Here is a 27,249-nt window from a genome sequence, read left to right as displayed (position 1 = left end):
AGGATACAAAATGGCATGAGGAAATACTCGTAAGTTACATCATCTAAAGATACCTTGCATAATTTTTGTCTAAAAACCCAAGTAGCCATAATGCCAAGTGAGTACGAGTAAGATATAGTACTTTGATATAATGTGATCCAGGATTTAATGGGTCATTTTTACTGTGGGTATTTAAATTGTTTGGTTCTGAAGGTGACCCTCACCCAGGGCCAGTGCAGTGTGTTTGTGGATGTGTGTATGTGTGAAAATGGAAGGAAACAATGGCTTATAAAAGTGAGCCAGATGTTTCCCATTTTCTAGCCGTATGATCTCTGGCAAATTCTCTAACAATACTGAGTCTCTGCTTTTTGTGTTTTAAATCAAAATAGGGCTAGTAATACCTTCTCTTCAAGGTGTCTAAGAATGAAGTGAAATTGTGTATTTTTGAGTAACATCATCCTTACAGATGTGGGTTCTGGAGTCAGACTACCTGGGTTGAAATTCTACCCCCACCACTTATTAGCTGTGGGGTCTTAGAGAGGTGGCATCACTTCTCTGTGGTAGATTGCTGCAGTAATGGCCTCAATACATCCAGACTTCTCTTTGCCCACACTCCTGGAAAGTCCTTTTCTGCAGTGTCTATGGAATGAGTCATGTGACTTGCTTTGCCAATGGGACAATGGCAAATGTGATGCAGTGGAGACCGGAGAGGTGCTGTGCACTTGTTCCCTGGCTGCTTTGGGACACTACTGTCATGTGAAGAACCTCAGGTGGGCTGACTGGGGGTGGAGAGAGACAGGTGTCTTGTCCTTGAGCCAACAGCCTTCCATCCCCCAGACAGGTGAGTGCGGCCATTCCAGATCCTCCAACCATCAGCCTATCCACAAGCTGAATCCAGTTGCATGAGACAAACTGACTGAGATCAGCTGAGCTGGCCCCAGATCAGAAAAACCCTCAATGGATTGACAGAATCATGAGTTCAATAAATGCTTGATTCTTTAAAATTTCATTTTAATTGACAAAAAGTAATTGTACATATTTATGGGGCATAATGCGATATTTTGATATGTGTATACATTATGGAATACTTAAGCTAATTAATGTATCCACCACCTCACACTTGTCCTTTTTTTTTGTGGTGAGAACATTTTAAATGTACTCTTTTCACAATGTTGAAATATACAATACATTATTATTAACTATAGTCACCATGTTGTGCAATAGATCTTTAAAATGTATTCCCCCTGTCTAACTGAAATTTGTACCCTTAGAGAGAGGAGCAGTGATTGCCAGAGGCTAGGAGGCTGGGGTGGAAAATGGGGAAATGCTCGATTTGTTTTGAGCCACTACAGTTTGGGGACGTTTGTAATTGGGAATAGGTAACTGATACACTGTCTATGCCCCATTTTTTCTCATATAAAAAAATGGCACCTACTCTATAAGATCACTGTGAGAATTAAATGAGTTAGTATGTGCACAGCACCTAGAAGAGGCCTGACACATGGTGCATAAAATATTCTACCAGCCAGGCGTGGTGGCTCATACCTGTAATCCCAGCACTTTGGGAGGTTGAGGCAGGTGGATCACGAGGTTAGGAGATTGAGACCACCCTGGCTAACACGGTGAAACCCTGTCTCTACTAAAAATACAAAAAATTAGCTGGGCATGGTGGCGAGCCCCTGTAGTCCCAGCTACTCGGGAGGCTGAGGCAGGAGAATGGCACGAACCTGGGAGGCGGAGGTTGCAGTGAGCCGAGATTGCGCCACTGTACTCCAGCCTGGGTGACAGAGCAAGACTCCATCTCAAAAAAAAAAAAAAAATTCTATGATGGCATGAAGGGTGTAGTGTTTGGAGTGTTTAGTAGGCACTCAATGAGTATTATTAGTTTCCTGTTCTCTTAGAATGTGCTCACTGATGAATTGAATGGAAGTTCCAGTTAATGAGGAGGTGAAGGTTACAGTGATCTGAGATTGCTCCATTGTACTCATGCCTAAGCAACAAGAGCAAAATTCTGTCTCAAAAAAGAAAAAAAAAAGTTCAAGTTAAATCCCAGACTGATTTTCTTGGACTCTTTTTACTCTGCTAAGAGAAATCCATGGGATTTCCACCAACTATGTTTAACTCAGTCTGAAAGTGTCCCTCGTCTTCTAGCAAGACCCTTGAGCTGTGGAAGAGACTCTGGTGTGATCAGTGCCCACCCAGCTGTTTCTGATCCCACCCTCAGAGACAGCTGAGTGATCTGTGTAACAATCACTTTGAACATCTGGGTAGGAGGACTCTGAGATGCACAAGGACACGTGTTTGTCTTTTTCTAAAAGCTAGGTTGTTCTGGGAGGGCATTGACAATAAGCAAGAAAGATCTTTTTCAACAACAGAAGGCAAGATACCTGTCTCAAGTTTAGGGGTAGTTGATAGGCAAGATGCACAGTTCTCTTTGAGCATGTCTTAGTATGGGCAGAGGGAAAAATGACCACTGAGAAGTCCTGACAGATGCAAAACTACTTGGCCAGCACACAAGGGAAAATTTACAACATCTTCTGTTTATTTGGTAGCTGTAAAATCCTCGTTTCTGTGATTTAGAGTCATTGTTTTGCCAAGAGGTTCTTTTTTCCAGTGAGGTGTGATTAAGTCTCCCAAGGAAAAAAAGATTGTTCATAAACTTGGCCCACAAAGGGTGGTGTGAGGAAGAGGACGAAAGCCACCGTCCTCCCTCATGAAAGATGGTCTCTGGTCAAATTCAGCTGGACAGATGGGAGGGAAAAGAGCCTGGAGGTGAAGAGCATTTTCTTTGAAGTCTGCCAAATCTATATTGGAGGGCTGGCTCTGCCCTTCACTAGCTTTGTGACCTTGGGCGAGTTATTTAACAATTCTAAGCCTTAGTCTCCACCTTTGTGGACTGGGGAAGGCAGTCATTTCAATCAACCTGGATGTTGGGAAGATGAAATAAGATAAAAAAAAATGAAAAGTGTTTAGCATAGCTCCTAACAAAGAGTTAGTGCTCAGTAAGTGACATCTAATGCTATTGCTATTATATCAAACAACTATTGCTTGTCCATGGTATACCAGCCCTGTGCTAGACACTGAGGGAGGAAAAACAGAAATAAGGGGCAACATTTGTCTTAGGAGGTTGGCAAACTTTCTATAAAGGGTCAGAGAGCAAAGATTGTAGGCTTTGTGTACCCAAAGGTTTCTGTTACGACTACTTCATTCTGCCGTTGCAGGAGAAAAGCAGTCTTAAACAACAAAGAAATGAGCATGGCTGTATTGCAGTAAAACTTGATTTGCAAAAACAGGTGGTAGGCTAGATTTGTCCTATTGGCTGTAGTTTGTGCCAACCCCTGTCCTAGAGAATTGCACAGTTGGGAGTGTGTCTAGCTATACCTCATGGAAAATCTTACTACATGAAGCCTTGATAGGCAGATACTGGTGTTGGTTCGGTGGACCAAAGGTGCCAACCAGCTTTTTCTGGTTCTCTATGTTATTTATTTCATGCTTGTCAACCTAATCACATCCATGTTAAAGATAGGAAGAAGGAGAGAAGGGGTGGGGCCAATGGAGGAATACTGTTTTGTTAAGAGAGAAAAGACTTTCCTGAGACCTCCTTGCAGATTTCTGCTTATGCCTCAGTAGCTGAGCTGTGTTATATGGTCACTCCTAGCTGCAATGGAAGCTGCGGGGGAGAATATTCGTCATCTGTGTCGTTTATAGTGTAAGTGAGCAGAAAATAAGGGGACGAGAATGAGTGCTAGGTCAGAAAACCATAGCATCTGTCACACCATTGAGTAATGTTACACCATTGAAAGAGACAGACATGGAGAATTACAATACAGAGTACTAAATAATTTCACAAACACACACAAATGTAATAGGGACTGAAAAGGGAAAATTTAATTCCCTGTTAGAGTTCAGAATATCATTACAATGCATTCATTAAGGCTATTTGAGCACGGAAATGCAGGTGTCTAAATACAGACTAACGCACTTAACAAGCAAAATGAATCATAGAAACATTTGAGAATTATCATGATGGATCAGTTCCTGCTTAAAAATATCCACTCCCTCCCTCCCACCTTCATGCTCACTGGACCAGTGGGACCAATGCTGAGTTTGACCATGTGTCTTGCTGACATCATGAGAGGCTATGTGCACTTTTCTGCTTCTTGACTTTGGGCTTAGCATGTGACTTGCCCAATGAGATCATAGCAGGAATGATGCAAGCAGAGAAGCTTGAAATGCATTTGGAAGAGGAGCTTCCTTTCAGTCGCTGCTGGACCTTCCAGAATGCACACACCTGGAGCAGATCTGGGCCAAACCTACAGTGAGCAGCCAAGCCCAGCTGGTCCCAGGCTGGAATACAAGCTGCTCAGCTGAGCTTAGCAAACTTCCATCCAACCTAACAGAAACCTCAGTGAGAACAAATGACTGCTATTTTAAATTACTGAGTTCAGGATGGCTTGTTACACAGCAATAACTAACTGATACAAATGTATACTGTAAAAGTGCCTATGTTCAAAACCCACAAATTCAGAACCTATGTTGACAGGATGGGTTATTCATTTTTAAATAAAATATGATAAATTTCAACACAATGTAGTATGTTTAAAAATATAAGTGAAGACAAAATATGGAGCTAGGATAAGGGAGAGGATTATCGATTCTATGGAGGAAGGAAGGAAGTAACTAGCAGGGAGATAAGGCTTCTTGGAGGAGAGGGGCATCTGAATCGCCATTTTAAAGTTCAGCAGAAGATCACTGACAGAGAGAACTGAGGAGAGAGTGGGAACAGAAGGATTAATACTATGTACAGTTTCGAGGTGAAAAGGGGCACAGTAAATGTGGGGAACCATTAGCAATTCAGTATTACCAGAAGGTTAGTGGTGATGGACAATGTGTCTAAAATCTCTTGAGAGAGTCTACTATGCAAGGCCAAGGCACTTTTCTTTTGCTTAACTGTAAGGACAATGCAGAGCAATGGAGATCACTGGCATGTTTTAATGTATTCAAATTAGTAATAATTTTATTAGTAACAGCTAGCATTTGTTGAGTGCTTACTAGGTGCTAGGCACTGGGTTGTGTACATATATCCTTCACAACACTGAAAGACAGGTGTTATTATTATTCCCATTTAACAGATGAGGAAACTGAGGCCTAGAGAGGTTAAACAACTTGTCCTAAGTCACAGAGTAAATGCCAGAGTGGGGATTTGACCAAAACTGCTCAACTCTGAATTCTTCCTCCCCAAGCACTGCTCTCCCTGATTCTCTATATAGCAGATTGAGGAGGTGGCCAAGTCACTCAAGAAATTATTCAGCAAACACATTGGAACATGTATTCCTAATGTTACAATTTCAACATGCTTTATAGATTCTTGTTATCTGCAAGTCACTGCGCTAGTCAATGAAGACTTTAAGTATGAAGAGGACTTGATCTTTGCCCTTAAGAAATTTGAGCGACAGAAAATCAATGCTTAGTGCCAACAACTTTTCGTCTGTTCATTAAAGTAGGTTCTATGTGGCAGTGGCTCCTGAGCTTGGCTCTGGGTCAAAGTTTCTAAGTAAGGGAGTGAAAAAAAAATTTTTTTAATACAAAGCTTCCAGGTACCACCCCAGATCAACTGGAAAAAGATCTCTAGGGCGGGGATCTTGGAAACCCCTCTCCCTTCCTCTCTCCTGTTCTTTCTCTTTCTTTGCACTTCCCAGGTGATTCCATAGTCTCTGTGAAGGTGATATTAACCCTATTGGTCCTTCTCAGACTCTTTAAGATATGGAGAGCTTTGGGCCAGGGTCCTACAGTCATGGGTAATGCACAGCCAGTTGGCCACATCGTTTAGGGTGAGCGATGCCTAGAAGCTAATTATAATTCCAAAAGGTCTCCACTGAATTCTAAGAACTGCCCATCTGTACCCTCTTTCCTGGACTTTATTTCTTGGAAGACATCCACATGCCTTAAGCCACTGTAAAATTTACATTGTAACCTTCAGTGTAATACTCTTCCCAGACTCATTTGTGGCTTCTTCAGCCATTTCGAGTCAAAAGTGTTCACCAGAGGAGCGATAATGGCAGAAGTTACATTTATAGTGAAATGAACAAACAGACTGAGCTGTACTCAAATTGAGGTTTGCCAAAGCTTGTTGGCCAAAGGAGAACCAGCTCTCTCTGGAAGGGAGTGAGAGATAGCCACTCTGCCATTCTCTGGTTGAACACAGAGAGAAGAAAAAAATCACATGTGCACACTTTCTGTTCAGGACCGTAGTGGGCGTGAAAATATATTCTTTTTTTAATACTGAAATATTTCTGGCATAAGAAGCTTTGTAATCAATCAGTATTGTCTAAGATAGTTCTAAATGAGGCAAGTCAGTCCATAAAAATAAATTGCATTTTCTTAAAAATGATCTTAGCTCCCCTGTCAGTTTAGATAAAACTCTGCTCAAAAAGTTGAAGTTGAGGAAATTTTCCTATTATTTTACCAACTTTGTGATTGTAGATACTGTAGTGGGCTTCTGGGGTTCCCCTGCTCCCCTTCCAAATATATCCATGACCTAATTCCTTGAACCTGGAACCCGTGAATAGGACTTTATTTGAAAAAAAGTGTCTTTGCAGATGTCATGCAATTCAGGATTGTGAGAGGGAGTTTATTCTGCTTCCTAGACCATTTTGTGATGCTATGACAGAATACTTGAGACTGGGTAACTTACAAGGAATAGAGGATTATTTCTTACAGTTCTTGGACTTCTCTAAGTCCAGGGTTGAGAGGCCCACATCTGCTGAGGTTATTTTTGCTGCGTTATCCCATGGTAAAAAGAAGAAGAGCAAGAGAGTATGAGAGACAGAGAGGGAAGGAGAGAGAGAGAGAAGAAAGAGAACTGAACTCATCCTTTTATTAGGAACCCACTTTCTTGATAATAACTAACTCACTCCTGTGATAATTGCATTAATTCATCCATGAGGACAGAGCCCTCATAAACTAATCGTCTCTTAAACGTCCTCTTTCTCAACACTGCGGCATTGGGGGTTAAGTTTCCGACACATGAACTTTCGGGGACATGTTCAAATCATAGTATCCTGAATGTTCTGGGTGTTTCCTAAATCTAATAATTGGTGTCCTTGTAAGAGTGAGGCAGAGGGAATTAGACAGACAGAAAGAGACCATGTGACCACGCAGGCAGAGAATGGAGAGATGCAGACACAAGCCAAGGAACTCTGACGGCTTCCAGAAGCCAGAAAAGCTAAAGAATGGATTCTTCCCTAGAGCCCCTGGAGGAAGCGTGGTCTTGCTGACACCTCAATTCTGGTTTCCAGAACTAGGAGGAGACAAATGTACTGTTGTTTTAAGCCACCCAGGTTGTGATAATGTGTTACTGTTGTCACAAAAAACAAATAGAGGAACTAAAGGTTTTCTCTCAAGTACAGACCAGAAAGGGCTAATTTTAGACAAATAAAGGATGTTTGGGAAAGCTTGGCAGGGAGTGGGGACCCACTCGTGGGGGTGATCATTACTTGTTGGCTAGGGTTCTGAGCCTCAATGGGTGGGGTGGGCCCCCATGTGGGGTGCAGGCTCAGTAGCTCTTCTGGGCTCTCCCTTTTTTATAGCCATCCATTTTGGAGCCCGGGGAGCATTTTTGCTGCTTTCTCAAATAGGAATGCAAGTAAGGCAATCTGATTTTGCCTTGATATTTACATCCACAGTTAGGCCTGATTTCCGCTGATGCAATGAAAAACCTCTGAAGAAACTCACATCTGTATCCATGGGAGGACAGTTTTAGCTCAGGTCCAAGTGTATGGGCCTGTACTCAGTAAAGTTTAACACAACTTTGCTGAATGTCTATTCCATTCCAGTCCCCGTACTGAGCCCTGGGACTACCAAGGTGAGTAAGACACTGTTTCCCAACCTCAAGAACTCACAATCCAGTGACTGAGATAATAATTCAGTGCAATACATTTCGTTTTAAGCAATTTTGTGCATATATGGTATATAGGAAATTGCACTTGTGATTGTGCATGTGTGTCTGTGTGTGCGCATGTGCGTGTGTACTTCTTAATGTGGCAGTACATATTTGCTTGTAACTGTATGAATGTGTGCCCACTTGGTGTGCAGGTGTATGTGTGTTTGCTTTTGTCCACACAAGTGTGTCTATATCTATGTACAATTTGCATGCGCATTTTCAAGGATGAATAAGGATGAATGTTTTATTTATCTTTAAGGAAGGTTTTGCAGTCCACACAAAAGTGATTGCATTTCTTTTTTTTTTTTTTTCCATAGCCAAATTTGCTCCTAACAAGGGCTTAGCACAGTAACTGCTAACCAGTCCTTCTTCAGTTAATATTTCATGCATAGGATGTTTCATGAAGTAACTGAATGGGCTAATGGGCCGTTCACTGGATAAGCCTCCCAGATATTCCCTTTCATCCCATTCCCCAGAATTTTTCACCTCCTAGTGTTGTCTGTAAGGGTGAAGACATTCCATTTTGCTCCATGCTCTTTGCTGTGCCCCAGGTAGGCTCAAATATTTTTCCCTTTTGGGGATTTTGCAGGTAGGAATTGATGAGCATCTTACCACTGAATCCAGAAGTCATCTCCTTTAAAGAACCGACCCTGAGCCTATGAGTTTTATTGTGGGTTGGGGGTGAAGGAGTGGACCTTGGTCATCCAAGGTCATTCAATTAAGGCCCCTAAGGTCACTGGGGGGAAAAGCCTGGTGAGGGAAGAGAAAGTAGTAGGGGGAGCTGCATCTTGCTGAGAAATAACACCGCACAGAAAAGTCTGTGTTCTAATCTCAGCTCTGCTTTGCGTTACTGTGTGACCCGGAGCTGATCACAGCCCTCTGAGTCTTAAAGGGGTTGGACTAGGCCAACTCAACATTAGAAACACCCGAAAGTGCTGGTGAAAAAGAAAAACGCATGAGCTTCACTCCAGATTTACTATATCAGGATTTCCAGGGTCTGCACATTTAATATGCTTTCAACATGATTTTTTTCCCTGCTCTGGACTTTAGAAACCAATGGGCAAGTCAGCTTACGAAGAACTTTTCAGATATTCAGACTATTATTCTGGGAGAGAAAATATTGGCAGAGAACAGATGGGATTTTCTCAAGGAAAAGAAAATCCTACATCTTGCAAGAAATAGAAAAAAATAAATAAACTGTTTGAAGAAGAAGCACACCAGGCTGGCAGGAGAGAGCCTGCGGCTGGGCGTCTGACCCGCAATGTTAAAGCCAGCCTGGCTGGACTCCAGGACGAAGGACACTCTGCCAGCCTCTCCATATCGATTCCTCTCCCTAGTCCCAAGATCAGGGGAGCATTCTGTTCCTTGAAGCATTTTGTGACTATAAGTCAGAAGTGCTGCAGTTTTAATAAAGAGCTGTATTGTCCTGATCTTGTGCAATATACTGAACTATCATTTTCCAACTGTTGGCTTGCAGACTGGTTTGTGTGGGTGAGCCGGTCCATCCACATCACTAAAAGTAGTAGTAACAACAATGACATTTACTGGGCATTTATCATATGCCAGATGCTAGGTCTAGCCTTTTATAGGAATTAACCCTCTTAATCCTTGCAACAATTATTTGAGATAGATGCGATTGTTATCCCCATTTCAAGGATAAGAAAGCTAAGGCCCAGAGAGGTTAAGCAACCTGATCAAAATGACACAGGATAGGGCCCCTGCTAGCCTGTGAGAGCCTGTGTGCAAATTGAAACTGGTATTCCCATATGAATTAGAACAAGATGCCCTTTCTGGCAGATACAGCTATACCAGTGTACAGCTTGGCAAGTGGTTTTCATAGTTATACAAGGAAGAAGCAGCCCCTTCCTCCAGATTGGCCTGCATAGCTTAGCAAATGCAAGGCAATCTGTATTTCATCTCCAACTCATCTTCCTAAATAGTGGGAGGGAAATGTATGCCATGCACAACCTGCAAAACCATACCAAGTAGCCCTACTACCACTAGCAGGTGATGCGGTTGGGATTTTATCTTGAGCTGTCTGACTCCAGATCCTACACTTCTGCCCATAACATATTTCATTTCTTGGCAATATGTACAAATCATATATGCTTTTCTTTCTTTTTATAAAAGAAAGATGTATGAGAGCCCACTAACTGATCAGATGGGAGTACTCATGGCTCAGTGCCGGGTGGCAGATCACTCAGGAGTACACTGCTGGCTGCTAGAGAGTTTTGATTATCGTCATTTAAAATTATTTTTTTCTCCATCACACATTTTCAGAGTCCACAATGGACTGTTGGTTTAAAATTGGATAGAAAGGAATCCTGAAGTCGAACTACACATCACAGAGAAGCATGATAATTGTTTAAATGAGGCTTAGGATAGTCTTTCCCCACCTCCAGAGGCAGTGTCCTTCTGATCAGAATTCTTATTTAGCACATCTGGCATTCCAAAATGAAAATTAAAAAGAGAAATTTTGTTAAGACCTCTTGAAACTCAACAGTAAAGAAACAAAAACTCCAATTAAAAAATAGGCAAAAGACATGCAGAGACATTTCACCTAAGAGGATATACAGATGGCATATAGGCACATGAAAAAATGCTTAACATCATAAGAGAATAGGAAAATGCACATTAAAACCATAATGACATTTCACTACACACCTGTCAGAATGGCTAAAATAAAAAATAGTGATAACATCAAATGCTGATGAGGATGCAGAGAAACTGGATCGCTCATATGCTGCTGATGGGAATGCAAAATGGATTGGAAAATAGTTTGGCAGTTTCTTGTAAATGAAACATGTGCACCACAGAACCCTGCCAGTGTCAGATAAGCAATTCTTTCATAGAAATAAGAACTTAGGTGTATAGAAAAGCCTGTCCACCAGTGTTCCTAGAGGCTTTATTTATGATAGTCCCAAACCAGAACAACCCAAGTGTTCGTCAATGAATGAATGAGTGGCTAATGGACTGTGGTACATCCATAGCTGGAATATTACTCCACAATAAAAAGGAAGGAATTATGGAAATACTTGACAAATTAAATGGATCACTGGAGGATAATGTTGAGTGAAAAAAGCCAGTCTCAAAAGGTTCCGTATTGTATGGCTCCATTTATATTACATTCTTCAAATACAATTATAGAGGTGGAAAACAGATTGGGGATTGGCAGCGGGTAGGGGTCCCAGGCAGCTATAAAGGGAGAACACTACAGAGCCTTATGGTGAAGAAGCGATGCTGGGTTTTGATTGTGGTCATCATTAAGCATATCTACACATGTGATGAAATTACACAGAAACATAGGCACACATATAAATGAGTGCATATAAAACAGGAGAGACCTGTATAGGCTCTGTGGATTGCATCGTCAGTTTCTTGGGTAAGAATTGTGCTAAGGTTATGCAAGATGCTTGTGGGAGAAATTTGGTAAAGGGTGCCTGGATATCTATTATCTATCTATCTATCTATGTATCATCTATCTATCTGACTGTTTTTCTTTTTTTTTTTGAGACAGAGCCTTGCTCTGTTGCCCAGGCTGGAGGGAAGTGGCATGATCTTGGCTCACTGCAACCTCTGCTTCCCAGGTTCAAGCAACTCTCTGCCTCAGCCTCCTGAGTAGCTGGGATTACAGGTGCCCACCACCATGCCTGGCTAATTTTTGTATTTTTAGTAGAGACAGGGTTTCACCATCTTGGCCAGGATGGTCTTGAACTCCTCACCTTGTGATCCACCGGCCTCAGCCTCCCAAAGTGCTGGGATTACAGGTGTGAGCCACTGCACCTATCTATCTATCTCTCTATCTATCTATCTATCTACCTACCTATCTATCTATCATCTATCATCTATCTATCTCACTGTTTATCTGTTAACATCTATCTGTATTTGGTTATTTCCCATTAACCTACAATTATGTCAAAATACAAAAATTTAAAAATACAATTATTTTAAAATAATTGTTCATATATTATTAGGCTAGAAGGAATTTGTAATGCAATATACAAATTATGCAAATACTGTAATAATAATAACATAATGTTGGGAAGTAAGAAAAAGGGAAATTGTAATCACAATTTTATCTGATTCAGTTTTCCATATGCTAAGAACAAATATGGTCCACACCCAAATGTGGGAAGAGGGATCCAAGTCCTTGACTTGTGTCTCATTGTTTAGAAATGACACCTGTGCTGGAGAAATCCTCACACATATGCATAAGAAAACATATATGAAGATGCTAGTAGCTACACAGTTTACAACAGTGAAAAATAGGGAGCAAAACTAAATGTCCATCAACTTTTTATGGGTTCCACTTTGTGGACTACTAGGTAGCAGTTAGAAAGGATAAAGAAGATATTTATATATGTGCGTAAGCTTATATATAAGCTTATGTGTGAGCATGTGGAAGATCTCCTTAAGTGGAATAGAAGTGTTGTATTTTTGAGTAAACAACAGTAATTTACAAAATAATACATTCTTCTTTGCCACTGTATGATGAAAGAAAAAACACCCCAAATAACACATTCTACATGTAATAAATATGCATATATAATTGTATATTTGTATATAACATAGCATTATATATGCATAGTTTTTGTATAAAAAAAAGAGGAAAAACACACAATTATGTATATGTTTTTGTAGATGAAGAGGAAAATGATGTAGAAGGATGTACTCCAAACTGACAGTAGATGTGCAATGATTTGGTTAACCGTTTGCCAAGTACTGAGCTACCCACCTTACCAACTATGTTATTCCGTCCTTAGAACAACCCAGGTAGTAAGCACTGCTACTGTAAAATTCCATTTTCCAATATGGCATCATAAGTTGGGAAGTGGCTTCTGTAAAATTCCATTTTTCAATATGGCATCATAAGTTGGGAAGTAGCTTCTGTAAAATTCCATTTTCCAATATGGCGCCATAAGTTGGGAAGTAGCTACTGTAAAATTCCATTTTCCAATATGGCATCATAAGTTGGGAAGTAGCTTCTGTAAAATTCCATTTTTCAATATGGCGTCATAAGTTGGGAAGCAGCTTGCCCAAGGCCACAGGTCTGAGCTGGCAGTTTACTCCATCTGTCTGATTTCCAAGCTACTGCAAGGATCTGTCCATGCTGACCTTGGATTCTTCTGTTGAAACCAACAGGAATAATCAGTACAGGCATCTGAGAGAAAATGACTTATTGCTGGAGACCATGGCTAACAGTAAAGCAGAGCTGAAAGAATGGCCCCAATGGAGGAGCTAAGTGGGAGTCCAGGCCTGCAAGCCTGCAAGGCCTTCCTTTCACTACGAACTTAGCTCAAGGCTATCGTACATCAGACCACTGTCTGCTCTGTGAAAGCAAATGACAGCACAGAGCTATCACTGTCTAGTTTCCCTGCTGTGGCTGTGACACTGATGATAATCCCTTAGGAGGAGAGGGAACCCCATTCATCTCCTCTCTGAAGCATGGCTCTCGCGACGGAAGGGAAGTGTCTGGGAATGGGAAGAAGGCAGTTTGGAGGGAGGCAAAAAGGGAGAGGTCTCTGCTGAATGCTGCAGTGGAAGTGGCTCCCACTCCTGACCTGGGAATTAGGTGAGAACATGTGCGTGGGAGAGGAAAGGAGACTAACACTGGCTGGGTGCCCCTCCCATATCGGGAGCACAAACTCAGCCATTGTTTTTCTCTATGGTTGAGGAGCCAGAACATCAAAGAGCTTAGGTAATTTTGATTTTTAAATTAAAAAAAAAAAAATCTTGTACTTTTCTTTTTTATCTCATTGTCACTGTCTCCTCACATGGAAGCCTTCCCAGATATCTCTGCACCGGGACATCTTTCTCTGTGATAGGCTTTCTCAGCATTGCGGACTTTCCCTTTGTTGTAACTGAATAATTAGCAATGCAGTTTGTGATTTGATCTCTTTTTCCCTCTCTGGAATGTGAGCTTCTCGAAGGCAGAGGCCAAGTTTGTGCTAATTAGCAAGTCTGTGTTATCCAACACACTGCAGTTAGCAGGTGCCCAAAAAACATGGATACCTGCATCGCAGATTAAAAATAAAACAAAGTTTTCACAGTATTACAACTATAATGAACATAATAGAATATTTAGTGATTCAGGATCTTGCTGCATTTATTCACTTAACTACTTTTTATCTTATTTATCTCCTAAGATATACAGGGCTCTTGGGAATACGGCATGACAAAGCAGACATCATTCTTCAAAGATAAAGTCTTCAAAGATAAAGCTCTCTGTCCAGGGTGGAAAGGCCTCACAATGGAGCTTTGTGAGTCAAAACCTTATACAAATGTTGTATAAGATGCTGGGCACAGTGACTCGTGCCTGTAATCCCAGCACTTTGGGAGGCCAAGGCGGGCAGATCGCCTGAGCTCAGGAGTTCGAGACCAGCCTGGCCAACAGGGTGAAACCCTGTCTCTACTAAAAATACAAAAAATTAGATGGGCGTGCTGGTGCATAGTGCATACAGCTGTAGTCCCAGCTACTGAGGCAGGAGAATCGCTTGAACCCTGGAGGCGGAGGTTGCAGTGAGCTGTGAGATCGCACCATTGCACTCCAGCCTTGGGCAACAGAGCGAGACTCCACCTCAAAAAAAAAAAAAAAAAAAAAAAATGTTGTACAAGGTAGGTCTATTGGTCCCTGAAGCTGGTGCCGGGATCAGCATCCATTTGTAGCCATTCTAAAGGCTTCCAGGGAAGCCAGGTGTATATTCTACCACTCTCTCGATACCTAATTTTTCAGGATATTTCACTGGCACCTCAAAGTCCCCTTCAAGGGATCCTGTCTGGCACCATGAAAAAATCCTCAAGTTGAACTCAGAAAAGAATTGGGTTTCTGTCCAGCCTCCCCATGGTAGAGCTATGTGACCTTGGGGAAGTCACTCAGAACCTCTAGGCCTTACTTTCTTCGTTAGCAAGGAGTTGATTCCCACTTCACAGAGTTTTTGTGATGATTAACTAAGATGATACCCATTATGCACTGTGTGGTAAGCCCATGAGACCTGCTCTGTAGAACTGGGGTTGCCTTCTCCTCTCTTTTCTCATTGTGTTCCCCCATTAAGGGCCTTTGTGCACTTTTGGGCCTCAGGGAGAACCTTGGGCATTCTGTTGCCTCCAAGGCAGATAAGTAAACTCAACTCTAATGAAGCTTCTGGGATTTCTAATAGAGTTCATTTCTTGATCAGCACTCACTTTAGAGAAACAGACAAACCCAATACATTAATCTGGCTATTATTCTTTCTCCACCCCAAGGAGGCCACTTTCTCCTTAAAGAATCGCTTTGCCACTTGAATACTTGAATGCCTAAAAATGGTGTTTGCCTCCCTCCCTCCCTCCCCATCTCTCCCATCTCCCTCTCTCCCTCCCTCCCTCCCGCCTTTCTTTCCTTCCTTCCTCTCCTCGTTTTTATTGTCTCTCTCTGAGCTCATTCCTTATATTCTGTCTTTCCATTATCTTCATCATCATCATCATTACCATTGTCATCATCATCATTTGCCTTTCCATTAGATACATTTTTCAGGGAGTTACATGACCTGACTTAATACTCTTTTCAAAAGGCTCATCCAAATGAATCTGCTGCTGCATTTTAAATTTCCTCCCTTTGTATTCCTAAGCATTTATAAGAAGAAAACAAATTACTGCTAAGAACAAAAAGAAAATAATTGAAGAGTATGCCTTTTCCAGACTCATGGACAGAAAAGGCTACTTGGCCTCTCCCCTGGGATGTCTGACAGGCATCTCAAGACCAGAGGGCCCCAAACTAGACCACTGTATACCTGCTCTCCTGTATCCTTTCCATCTTTGATGGTAAGCTGTCATTCCAGTTGCTTCATTCTCGATTTCACTGTTTCTTTCTACCCATATCCAGTCTATCAACTGTTGGCTCTATTTGAAACATATCCAGAATCCAAACAATTCTCACTATTTCCACCACTCCCACTGTGTTTTCACCCACTATTATCTGCCATCCATTGCTACAAATTCTCCCAAATAGTTTCCCTCCTTCTTTCTCAGCCTTCCCCTTCATGGTCTATTTTCAACACAGCAACTTGAGCATAAGTCAGATCACACCTTCCTTAATATCTTTCCTTTGCATAAAAACTTTTAATGGTGCCCCAATTCACTCAGTGTAAAAATCTAATTTCTTACAACATCTGGTGCCTTATTCTCACCCTGACCCCATTTCCCAGTCTCTCCCACTCATTTTCTCTGCTCCAACCACACTGCCTTCCTTGTTATTCCTTGAACATACCAGATATGTTTTCACTGTAAGACCTTGACCAGACTGGAATGCTCTTCCTCCAAGTACCACTTGGCTCACTCCTTCCTCCCTCAAGTTGTTGCTCAAATGTCACCTTTTCAATGAAATCCACTCTCACTACCCTGTTTCATATTGCAAACTGCCTCTGTGACTGGCATTGCTTACCACCCTCATCCTGCTGCACCTCTTCTTGCTTCTACAGCACTCTTCCCACTACTAAGTGATTGGTATTTGCCTGTGATGTGACTGTCAACTGTCTGTCTCCCCTGCTAGAATGTAAGCTTTCCAAGGGCAGGGATCTTTGTTTTGCTTTCCATGTACACAAAGCACTTTAGGACAACGTCTGGCACATAGTAGGCACTCAATACACATTTTTTAAAATGAATGAATGAAAAAATCATGTCTTATCAGATGCAGGAGTTGGGAGACTAGAAATGCATCATTCATTCATTCATTCATTTATTCAGTACATATCTCTGAATCTCTACTGTGTGTCAGGCACTATGACAGTTGCTGGGATTTTAATGGTTGGCAACACCAGATGTGTTTCATGTTCTCATGGAAACAGAAGTAATAAAATACTTCTTGGGGAATTTTAATTGTGACCAGTGCTATTAAGGAGAGGCCCATATGTTGGAGGCCATCATAGGGGATTTGGACTTGTTATAAAGAGTCAGAAGTTTTCACTAAGGAAAGGATACTTGAGCTGAGCTATGAAGGGTGAAGAGAGCTTAACTAGAGGATGGGTGGGGATTGGGGGCAAGGAGACCTTCCATGCAGAGGGAATGGCAATGACCGTGCAGTGCAAAGGAACATGCAGGTTGGAAGAAGTAAGAGAAGATCACAGTGACTGGAGTGGAATGAGGTGTATAAAGTAAGACTGGACATGTGGGTAGGGTCCAAATTGTGCACAGTCTTCCAAGTCATAATCACAAATATGGCCTTTATTATGGAAACAATGGAAATAATGGAAGGGTTTTAAGAAAGTTGGATGGAATGATGAAAACTGTGTGTTGCAAAGACCCCTGTGGTTGCGGTGCAGAAGGGATTGGGCATGGATACAAGTGGATGCAGAGTCCAGTTAGGAGACTTTTGGAACCACCTAAATGAGAGATGTTGGAGGCCTGGGCTGTTTGTGATAGTGATGGGGATGAAGAGATGTAGATGGTTTTGCTTGAAAAATGGCCTAGAGAAGTCAGATAGCTCATTCTGTGCTGCACAGCTAAGCCTTCTTCAAAAAACAGGCAAAAGCCAAAAGGTAACCTCAAGACTCTTGGGGAGACTCTGATGTTGCTGCATTGGCAGGGTGCAGAGAGGTATTGGTGGAGAGCAGGGGAGGTGTGTTGCATCTGCGTCAGCTACAGAGACCTTCATCTTTACTACCTCCCTGCTCCCTGACCAGCAGTGTAATCTCCGCTCCCACTATGCTAAAATTCCTGCTCTCCCCAGGGCACAGCCTCAGGGTTTGTGTAGGCTGTAACTCCCACCCGGCATGCCTTTCCCCCTTTCTCCACTTGACAATCTCTTACTTATCAAAACCCTTTAAAATCAACACTGTTATCAAGCATTTCTAATATCCCTGGGAAGAATTTCTGTTTGTTCTTTGTGTTCCTGCAGGTTTTGGTAAATTTAAAATTATTACTACCCTGTAGTATAATAATTCATTTATATGTCAGACTGTTTGATGTCTAACTCAGTGTCTTGCACAAAGTAGTCATAATAACAATATCTAGTTTATCACATGCTCATTATGTGACAGAAGCTAAGGTGTTTTGTTTGTTTCTTTGTTTTGTTTTTTGATAGGGTCTCACTCTGTCACCCAGACTGGAGTGCAGTGGCACAATCATAGCTCACTGCAGCCTTGACCTCCCAGGCTCAGGTGATCCTCCCACCTCAGCCTCCCAAGTAGCTGGGACTACAGGTGCATTGCCACCATGCCCAGGTAGTTTTGTGTATCTGTTTGTAGAGACAGGGTTTCACCATGTTACCCAGGCTGGTCTCAAACTCCTGGGCTCAAATGATCCACCTGCATTGGCCTTCCAAAGTGCTGGGATTCCAGGTGTGAGCCACCATGCCCAGCCTAAGGTTTTATATGTTATCACTCATGAGGTAGGTACCATCATCATCTCAATTTTACAGATGAGGAAACTGAGTCACAGAGTGATTACATGGCTTGCTTACAATCTCCTTCTCTGAATGATGGGCCAGGATTCACATCCACACACTCTTTTATCACCCACTACTTGTAGCATTCATTAATGAACCTTGCCCGCAGCAGTTACTCCTGTGGTATAAAAAGAATAGGTTTAAAACTTCAGCTTTTTTATTCACTCATTGTGTGACCTTGGAAATGTCACTTTACTTTTCTGCATCCTAGTTCTTCATGCATAAAATAGGATTCATAATAAGTTTGATATTGTCATGAGGGTTAAACGAAATTAGCATAGAAAAATACTTGCCTAATCACATATTAGGCACTCCACTAATATTAGATCTCTCTTAACCTCATCTTCTCCTCCAAAGAAATGGTATGTTCATCCAAAAGGCAAGACACTGAAAACAACATTCTTTTGATACCAACTGCCAGAATACAGAGATTTCAAGAATTTCACCAATGCTGAGCACTCCAAAATTGCCAGTAGCTGCAGGATTCTTCTTACATCTTTGACAGAAGGACATTTGGAGCCTTCTGTACATGCACTGTAATATGTTTTTTTCTATGGGGCATATCAATTATGCATTCACTTGCCTCCATTAATATTTTAGGTTTCATAAGCATAAATAAAACATATATTAATTAGAAGTTTGCAATCAGATTTCTTTCTAGATCTTCTCTCCCCACCAGCCTTGTTTCTAAAGACAAGCATTAGGGTATATGTCCCACAGCCATAAATCATTTAGGACCATCCTTCTGGGACAGAGGCATGCTCCCCTGACAGGCTGGAATGACTGGTTCAAACAGCCTTGGCACGCAGTCATGGATGCAACAAGCGATGAAGTTCTATTGTTTTTCCTTTTGTAGAAGAAATTGAAATTATTCATGAGGTGCCGCTCAGCTGAACATTTGGATCCTTTCCCCCACTTCAGGGACAGATTTTCTGGCCAGAACTTGCTGCCGAAGAATTTAACATTGGTTAAAAGTGAACATCTTCTCCAAAGGGGGACATTAATACACTTAATGTTCAAGGAGTCTTGGCATCCCCTGTTGAGAGGCTGCCGAACAAATTGCATTAGGTAGGCACTTTTGCTCTTGATGAGATGAACAGGTGGCCCAAGTACATCACACATCATTATTTGCTTGGATCAGGTGCAAACAGGTGTGCGCCATTCATATCTCCAAAACATGGATTGACCACCACCTTCAACAGGTCCTTTGACAGTACACTTGCAAGTCACCCAGGTGCAGAACAACTGGGACATTGTTGGCCGGGCACGGTGGCTCCCACCTGTACTCCCAGCACTTTGGGAGGCCGAGGCGGGCGGATCATCTGAGGTCAGGAATTCGCGCCAGCCTGGCCAACATGGCGAAACCCCATCTCTACTGAAAATACAAAAATTAGCCAGGCTTGGTGATGAGCGTCTGTAATCCCAGCTACTCAGGAGGCTGAGGCAGGAGAATGGCTCGAGCCTGGGAGGCAGAGGCTGCAGTGAGCCCAGATCGTGCCACTGCACTCCAGCCTGGGCAACAGAGTGAGACTTGGTCTCAAAAAAGAGAAAAAAGAATTGGGACATTGTTCTTCTTTATACCAAAAAGCTGGGGGTCTGGGGGTCTATGATAGTTTTCTCCCAGCTGGTGGACTTGGCAGAGGACAGAAAGGAGCCTGATTCTCAAATTGCTCTCAGAGTACCCTGATGCAAGAGTCACTAACTCAGTCTTAACAGGCAAGCAATGTAAACAGGCAAAGCAGGCTGATGGGAAATCTGAGAATGAGAAATCTGTCTAAGGCAGAGTAGCCAGGATGCACAGATAGTACATGGTAAAGCTAGAATTAGGACACAGTTCTCTGTGACTTCAAAGTTTTTAAAAGCCCTTTTATGAATGACTCAGATCATGAGAAAAAGCCAGAAGAACTTCACAAATCAACACATGACTGGAGGTCTCTGCTGCGAATGATTTCATGTTTTCAACTTGCAATGGGTAGATGAAGGGTCGTCCTCTCTACTCTAGCAGGAAAAGTCAGGATTTCTGTGGCTGCAGAATTCATCCCATGTTCTTTAATTTCTATTTTTCTTGTTTCTCTAAAGCATTTTGTTCGAGGAATTCACACAAAGGCAACTTCACCACCTGCCATGTAATCTCCCTAATGGCACTGTCTTTCAAATACTCGGATTCCTTGGCTTCAGTAATCCCTACACTAAGGGGATGTTGGATCAACCTGCCAGGTCCCTTGCAACTTTAAGAGTTATGATCTATTAGTCAGGCATGGTGGTGCATGCCTGTAGTCCCAGCTACTTGGGAGGCTGAGGCTGGAAGACTGCTTGAGCTCAGGAGTTTGAGGATGCAGTGAGGATTGCACCACTGCACTTCAGCATGGGCAACAGAGTGAGACCCTGTGCCTTTTTTTTAAAAAAAGTTACGATCTAAGCTCAGATGCACAATACTGTGGATGCTACTTTTGCTCCAAATATGCTCCTTTTGCATACCACTGAAGGCAGAGTCTTTCGACAATTGCCCTATGGTTGGCAGGGCAACTCTGGTTGAAACTGATCTATATGTGAGCGCTTTATCCATTCGGAAACCACTCAGGTTCACTTGCCACACCATTCACGTTTCTGGTTACTGTTGCTTAGCATCCCTTATCAATTGGCAAAGATCTGGTTAAAATCTTTTACAAAATAGGTGCTTTTATAAATTGTCAGTGGCCATGAAAGTTGCTACAACCCTCCAGGAAAAAAAAAAGTGGAAATCTAAATGAAGAACACTGAAGACTGTTCCATGCAGTTTTACTCAATCATTTGACTTCTGGGAATCTGTCCTGAGGGTATTCTTCTTACACTACTTACCCAGCACCTTCGCTCTGCCAGACCATGTGCTAAATAGTTTACATAAATATCTCATGTATCCCCACAACATTGCCATGAAGCAGATATAAATATACCCATTTAAAGACAAGGAAACTATAGTTCAGAAAGGTTGACTCACTTGCTGAAGTCCTTCAGCCACTGGGCAAGAAAAGGATTCAGGTTTCAGACCAATGTATTTTTTCTTTAGACAAATTACCCACGCAATTGGCCACACTCCATAGCAATGCTATTTTGGAAGCTCCATTTAATAAGTTAAAATGAATTTTATGGGCAGCTGAGTAATTATCTGACTTGAACCCAATTAAAAATTGAGTCAGTTCTGCCTGAGTTCGAAGGCTTCTTTTGATTAATGCTGGACAAATGGATTTCTCCTTTTAACCAGAACCCCAAGTCCCAGATGGCCAGGCTGGCCTCTGTACACAGCATCCCCAAAAAAGCTTGTGTGATGCACCCATACGTGCCCACTGGTCCAGATCTCTACGTGACATGTATGTGCACCAACCAGGGGAAAGATGATTGACTCAAATCAGACATTCAATTAGCATCTTCTGCAGCCACATGGTTTAATGACAGACTATTTCTTTTTAGAAGCTCAGTGAAGATGGGCATGACCTTTAGAATCTCTAGACCTAGGATTGTTAACTGGCTCTGCCACTTAGTAGCTGTGACCTTGGGGAAGCGACAGAATGAATGGTTGGGGACATTGGTTGTAGGCAACAAGCTAAGCCTGAGTGTTTGTAAGGAAGCTCTCCATCAGAGGGTCAGGGAGTAGGCTCAGAGCTATGTAAGCAGCATCAGCTCCCAGAATCTCCCAGCAGCACTGGCTGCCGTCTCTCCCAGCCTTACTTGTACTGTTAGTCCAGCAGCCCTTTGTGTCCAGGTAAATCAGAAAAGTCGCCACCACCACCAGCATCTATTTTAAAAATGGATTGCACTTGCCCCTCATTTTTTGGTGCTCATAGCTCCAATATCACTCCGGAGCAGGCACAGCTGACTGGCAGAGCCTGGTGGTTGCTAAGGCCCAAGAAAGTGGGTATTTGGCATCTTTACCTTCTACAGTGGAAAGTGAGCTCTGCCTGGAATGCCCCAGGCAAAGGAGGAAACATTTTTCAGGTGCTGGGTAGCCAAAAAGAAAAGTGCTGAGATTACAGATGTGAGCCACCGTGCCCAGCTAAAGGCAGTCTTTTGACAGTTGCCCTGTGCTTGGCACTCTGGTTGAAAGTGATCTATATGTGAACGCTTTATCCATTCATGAAGCACTCAGGTTCATCTGCCACACCATCCACGTTTCTGGTTCCTGACGTGCTGTTGCAAACACACTACACACTACAAATGACAAACACTGCAAACAAGAATTGTAATACTCATTTGCTTGGTTTCTTTCATTCATCATTCATTCATTGCATCTACAGGTATTTACTGAACATCTATTACGTACCCGGCACTGTGCTAAGTCTGGGGATACAACAGTGAAGCAAGGGTTTATTGAAAAGGTTTACATTATTGCTTGTAACAACAATACAACTGACAAGAGTCTCTCTTGTTTTGAGTTGAGTTCAGTGCCAGAAACTGCACTAGGTACTTAATGCCTGTCCTTCTCACCCCGCCAGTGAATGAAACTTTCTCTCCAAAAAATCATTGCAGAGTGCTATTGTGCAATAATCCCCAATAGCAGGTGGCCAATAAAACTAAACACTTTCTGCTCAACAGGTTCAAACTTTGATCCCGAGAGATTCGATTTTCTTGCTTTTCTTTTAGACATCAGTAAGCTTAAAAATCAAAAAATAGGAACCTGATGATTTTGCCTAAATGCATGATGTCAGCTCATCCAGCTCAATCAAGGGGTTGACGGCTGTCAAGCAGGTGACAAATGGAATTAAGTGCACCCGCCTCATTGATGCACAGCTTGAAAAGCCTTGCTTGTTTGGAGACTCCGATCATCTGTCTCCAGATCCCCTCCCTGTGCTGAGCTAACTGATACAATTAGACATGTTTCTGTTTGTGAAGTGATAGACTGAGCTGGCTTTCAGGGCTGCAACATCCGTCATTCCAGCCTGTTGCTCTCCTGTGGCTCCTTCTGAGTTCAGGGTTCCTTGGGGTTGCTGTCACTAGCCTTGAGAGCAAAGCGGGTGCCCATGTTTCACAACTGAATTCCAACTCTCGTATAAGGTGAGACACGGGAAAGGTGTATTTATCAAAGTGGACAGGAAAATAAAAGCCATGTGTGTCCCAGTGAAATACCTGGGTAGAAGAGAGACACGGGCAGACACATAGGCAGGATGGCCTAGTGACAAAGGATGTGGGTTTGGGACCTGGGTTCTGAGCATGGTCCTCCCCAACTCCATAATATTGCAGAGAGCCAACTTGTTTACACAATCATCACAAAAATGATACCCAATCCTAGGGCTGATGAAAAATTTAAATGAGAGAATGGTAACAAAGAGCCTGGCTGATAACATTGTTGGTAATAAGTAGTGTCTACTGACGATTAGTGTTATTAAGACAATTTCCCCAGCATGGCCAGTTGCTGTAGATTCTTAAGAAAGTTGCTTATCCCTTCTGTGCCTCAATTTCCTCATCATTAAGCATCTCTCCCAGTCCATTTCATGGGAACACAAAGAAGAGAAGTAGGGAAAGTAAATATGTCAACATTTTAAAAATGACTTGATGCCAGGCGTGGTGGTTCATGCCTGGAATCCCAGCACTTTGGGAGGTGGGTGGATCACTTGAGGTTAGGAGTTCAAGACCAGTCTGGCCAACATGGTGAAACCCCATCTCTAGGAAAAACACACAAAATTAGCCAGGTATGGTGGCGTGCACCTGTTCTGCCAGCTACTCAGGAGGTTGAGGCAGGAGACTTGCTGGAACCTGGAGGTTGCAGTGAGCCGAGATTGTGCCACTGCATTCCAGCCTGGGCGACAGAGCAAGACCCCATCTCAAAAATATGTAAATAAATGAAAATATGTAAAATAAAAAAATGTAAAATAAATAAAAAATTAAAAATGACCTTACAATTATGGAGCAACTCCTCTGCTTGATCAGATACAAAGAAAAATGTCTTTTTTTTTTTCACTGTGTATCCACTCTAAAGCCTGCCACGTGGTAACTCGGGTCACTCATTTTCCTTGCACTCCTTGCTAGTCTGTACAACAGGGCTCCTTGCTTGCCTCTTAGGGTCACATGAAGATCACTTCAGGGAATGCATGAGAAAGTTCTGTAACTGCTGAGTATTATCCCCATGAGAGGCAGGGGGAGGTCTGTAGGCTTTGTCCTACAGCAGCAGCTCCCTGCAGCAAAAGTGAGCATCTTCGTCTTCTTTGCAGGCTGCCGAGCACCGGGCTTGCTGACCTTCTGAATCTGGCCACTGGCCACCTGAAGAACTTTATTCATTCCTTCCCACTGCTCCTGCTCAACTGTTCTCCCAAATTTTGTGAGCCCTATCGCAGGCTATGTGGACTTGCCTGAATACATTGCATTTATCTTCTTACACTAGGAAGTATTTGCTCTTGGTGAATCCTAGGCCTTGGTGGGCATGGGGTTGCCATAGCACCCCCACCTGTCGTCACAGCATCTAGCTTTCTGCATCAACATTTCCTGTTTGTTTCTCTCTCTCCACTGTGAGGCTGTCCACCATTTGAGGGTCAAGGTCCTTGCCTGCTTATCTCAGTAAGGCACCTCATGCTTGCCGGTCCGCACAATAGAGGGATCAAGCTCTCAGTCTGCAATCAGACGGCATGAGTTCAAACCTCACCTTGTTCCTTTATTAGCCATGTTCTTAGGCAGTTCCATAATAGGCCTCGGCCTCAGAGCAGAGATGTCTGATTGGCCTAAACTTGGGGCTCCTTACAGTTTAGTAAACCCTTGAAACGCCTAGGAGTCTTGTATAAGAATTAAGATTTTGGTTCAGAAGGTTGGGAATGGGATCTGAGATTCTGCATTTCTGACAAGCTCCAGGGTGTTGCCACTGCTGCGGGTCTCTGGACCATATTGTGAGCAGTGGGGTGCAGGCTACGATTGGTTCAAACCTGGATCATGGGGAGGATTTGGTTTTCAAGGACAGGATGACAGATAGGCTGACGTGAGAGTCAAAGGACATCATGCATTTAAAGCCCCGAATCCACGAATCTTGGCTACTCAAAGCATGCCTCATATCAGCTGTCATTTCTGAGCTCCTCCTATGAGAATAAACAGCAAACGTTGAGCGAGCACTTTCTATACGTCAGTCAATGTGCCAAGTACTTTGACACACAGGGTCTCAATTCTCACATCAACCCTATGAGGTGGGAATAACTATATTCCCTGTTTTGCAAGTGGGGAAACTGAGGCTCAGATAAGTTAAATGTGTTGAATTATTACCAGTCTGATAATACTTTTGTTTGACTTGCCTTTCCCACCCTCTTCTCTTTTAATAAAATCACCAAGGATCTGAGAAGATCAAATCTGCCTCCAGCCCCTGCCACCTAGGAGCAGATGTAATGATACCAGCAGTATTTTCCCTACTTTTCGTTCATTTCTGCAGCCATTGTTTATTGAGCCTCTACTATGTGAAAGGCACTGTGGATATGCTAATGGAGACAAACATAGCCCTTACGGAGCTTCCAGCCTAGTGAGAGATACAGATATTAGTTGAGTAATTCCATAGATAAGTATGATTCTGATCTGTTGAAAGGAGCTATAAGGAGAAACGGATTTGGGAGCTACAGAAATGGGGAACTTGATCAACAGACTCTGCAAAGGCTTCCATGTGTGGATACGACCCTGAAATGACAGAGAAAGGTGGGTAGGAGTTGGCTAGAGAACATCTTGTGCAAAGGACCTGCGGCAGGTTGGTGGGGGAGAGCACAGAGCACTCAGGAGACAAAAGAAGACAAGTGTGACTGGGGGTGGGGAGGTGTGAGCTGAAACCGGAGAGGCAGGCAGGGACAAATCACAGAGGGCTTTCTAGTGCACATCAAGGATTCTGGGCTTTATCCTAAGAGCAGTGGAAAGTCACTGAACAGTTTTAAGCAAGGGAGGAGTGATAATATCAGGCATTAATTTTGAGATCCCTCAAAGAGATGAATCAAACAGAGTTGGTGGGATTTGCTTGAGTGAAAATGAAAAGAGGAATAAGAAAGGCCAGGCAAGAAATGACAGTGAGCAAGGCTGGGTGTTGGGGTGGCAGTGGCAATGGGGAGAAGGGGACCTCTGTAGAACGTATGTGAGAAATTTAAAAAAAAACTATATATTAGGGCTTGGTGATGGGGTCACTGTAAAGGGTGCAACAGCAAAGTGAGGGTGAGGGAGGCTTCCTGAGTATTCTCCAATATTAGGACCCTAATAATTCAGTCATCCTCTTCGTCCATATCTTCTATTTATACCTGGGCAAATGGTCCCAGAGAGAAAGGAGAAAAGGATTTGGGAGCTACAAAAATGGGGAATTCGATCAATGCAAAGGCTTCCATGTGTGGATATGACCCTGAAATGACAGGCAAAAGGTGAGTAGGAGTTGGCTAATTAAAGAAAACAGTTTGTGCAAAGGTCCTGAGGTGGGGTTGGTGGGGGAGAGCTTGAAACACTCAGGAGGGCCTTTCACACGGTAGATACTCAATACACAATGGCTGCAGGAATGAATAAAAAGAAGGGAAAATACTGCTGGTATCGTTATGTCGGCTCCCAGGTGGCAGGGGCTGGAGGCAGATTTGATCTCAGATCCTTGGTGATTTTATTAAAGGAGGAGAGGATGGGAAAGGCAAGTCAATTAAAAGCATTATCAGGCTTATCCAAGGTCACACAGCTGGATGAGCAGAGGCTGGGCCAGTGTGGACCAGTTTTGAGACTCTAGTGCCCAGTCCTGTGTAGTCCTAAGGAAGGGACCCTCTACCTTCTGCCTCTTGTATTCTTAAACAACAAAGTAGCAAGTGAGAAGAGGATATAACAGTGAAAAGATGAGTGAGCTGAAACTGTTTCTCCCTTTAATTATTCTGTTAGACCTGTCAGATTCTCTGTCTTCAGGATTCCAGGTGATTCATCTGCCTTCAAAAGTGGAACAAACCCAGTCCTGCTTGACCCT

General features: G+C 42.8%; 1 long non-coding RNA gene across 1 annotated transcript; it reads left to right on the top strand.

The window, feature by feature from the left end:
* Nucleotides 1-721: 721 nt before the first annotated feature.
* On the top strand, nucleotides 722-8,580 carry LOC117098103. The gene is made up of 3 exons (XR_004443180.1): nucleotides 722-820; nucleotides 5,344-5,479; nucleotides 8,511-8,580. It is a non-coding gene; the product is annotated as an uncharacterized LOC117098103 (long non-coding RNA).
* Nucleotides 8,581-27,249: the final 18,669 nt, after the last annotated feature.

This window comes from Trachypithecus francoisi, unplaced genomic scaffold (assembly GCF_009764315.1).
Source record: "Trachypithecus francoisi isolate TF-2019V2 unplaced genomic scaffold, Tfra_2.0 Lachesis_group15, whole genome shotgun sequence".
NCBI classification, from domain to species: domain Eukaryota; kingdom Metazoa; phylum Chordata; class Mammalia; order Primates; family Cercopithecidae; genus Trachypithecus; species Trachypithecus francoisi.
This window is presented reverse-complemented; position numbering and strand designations above follow the sequence as displayed.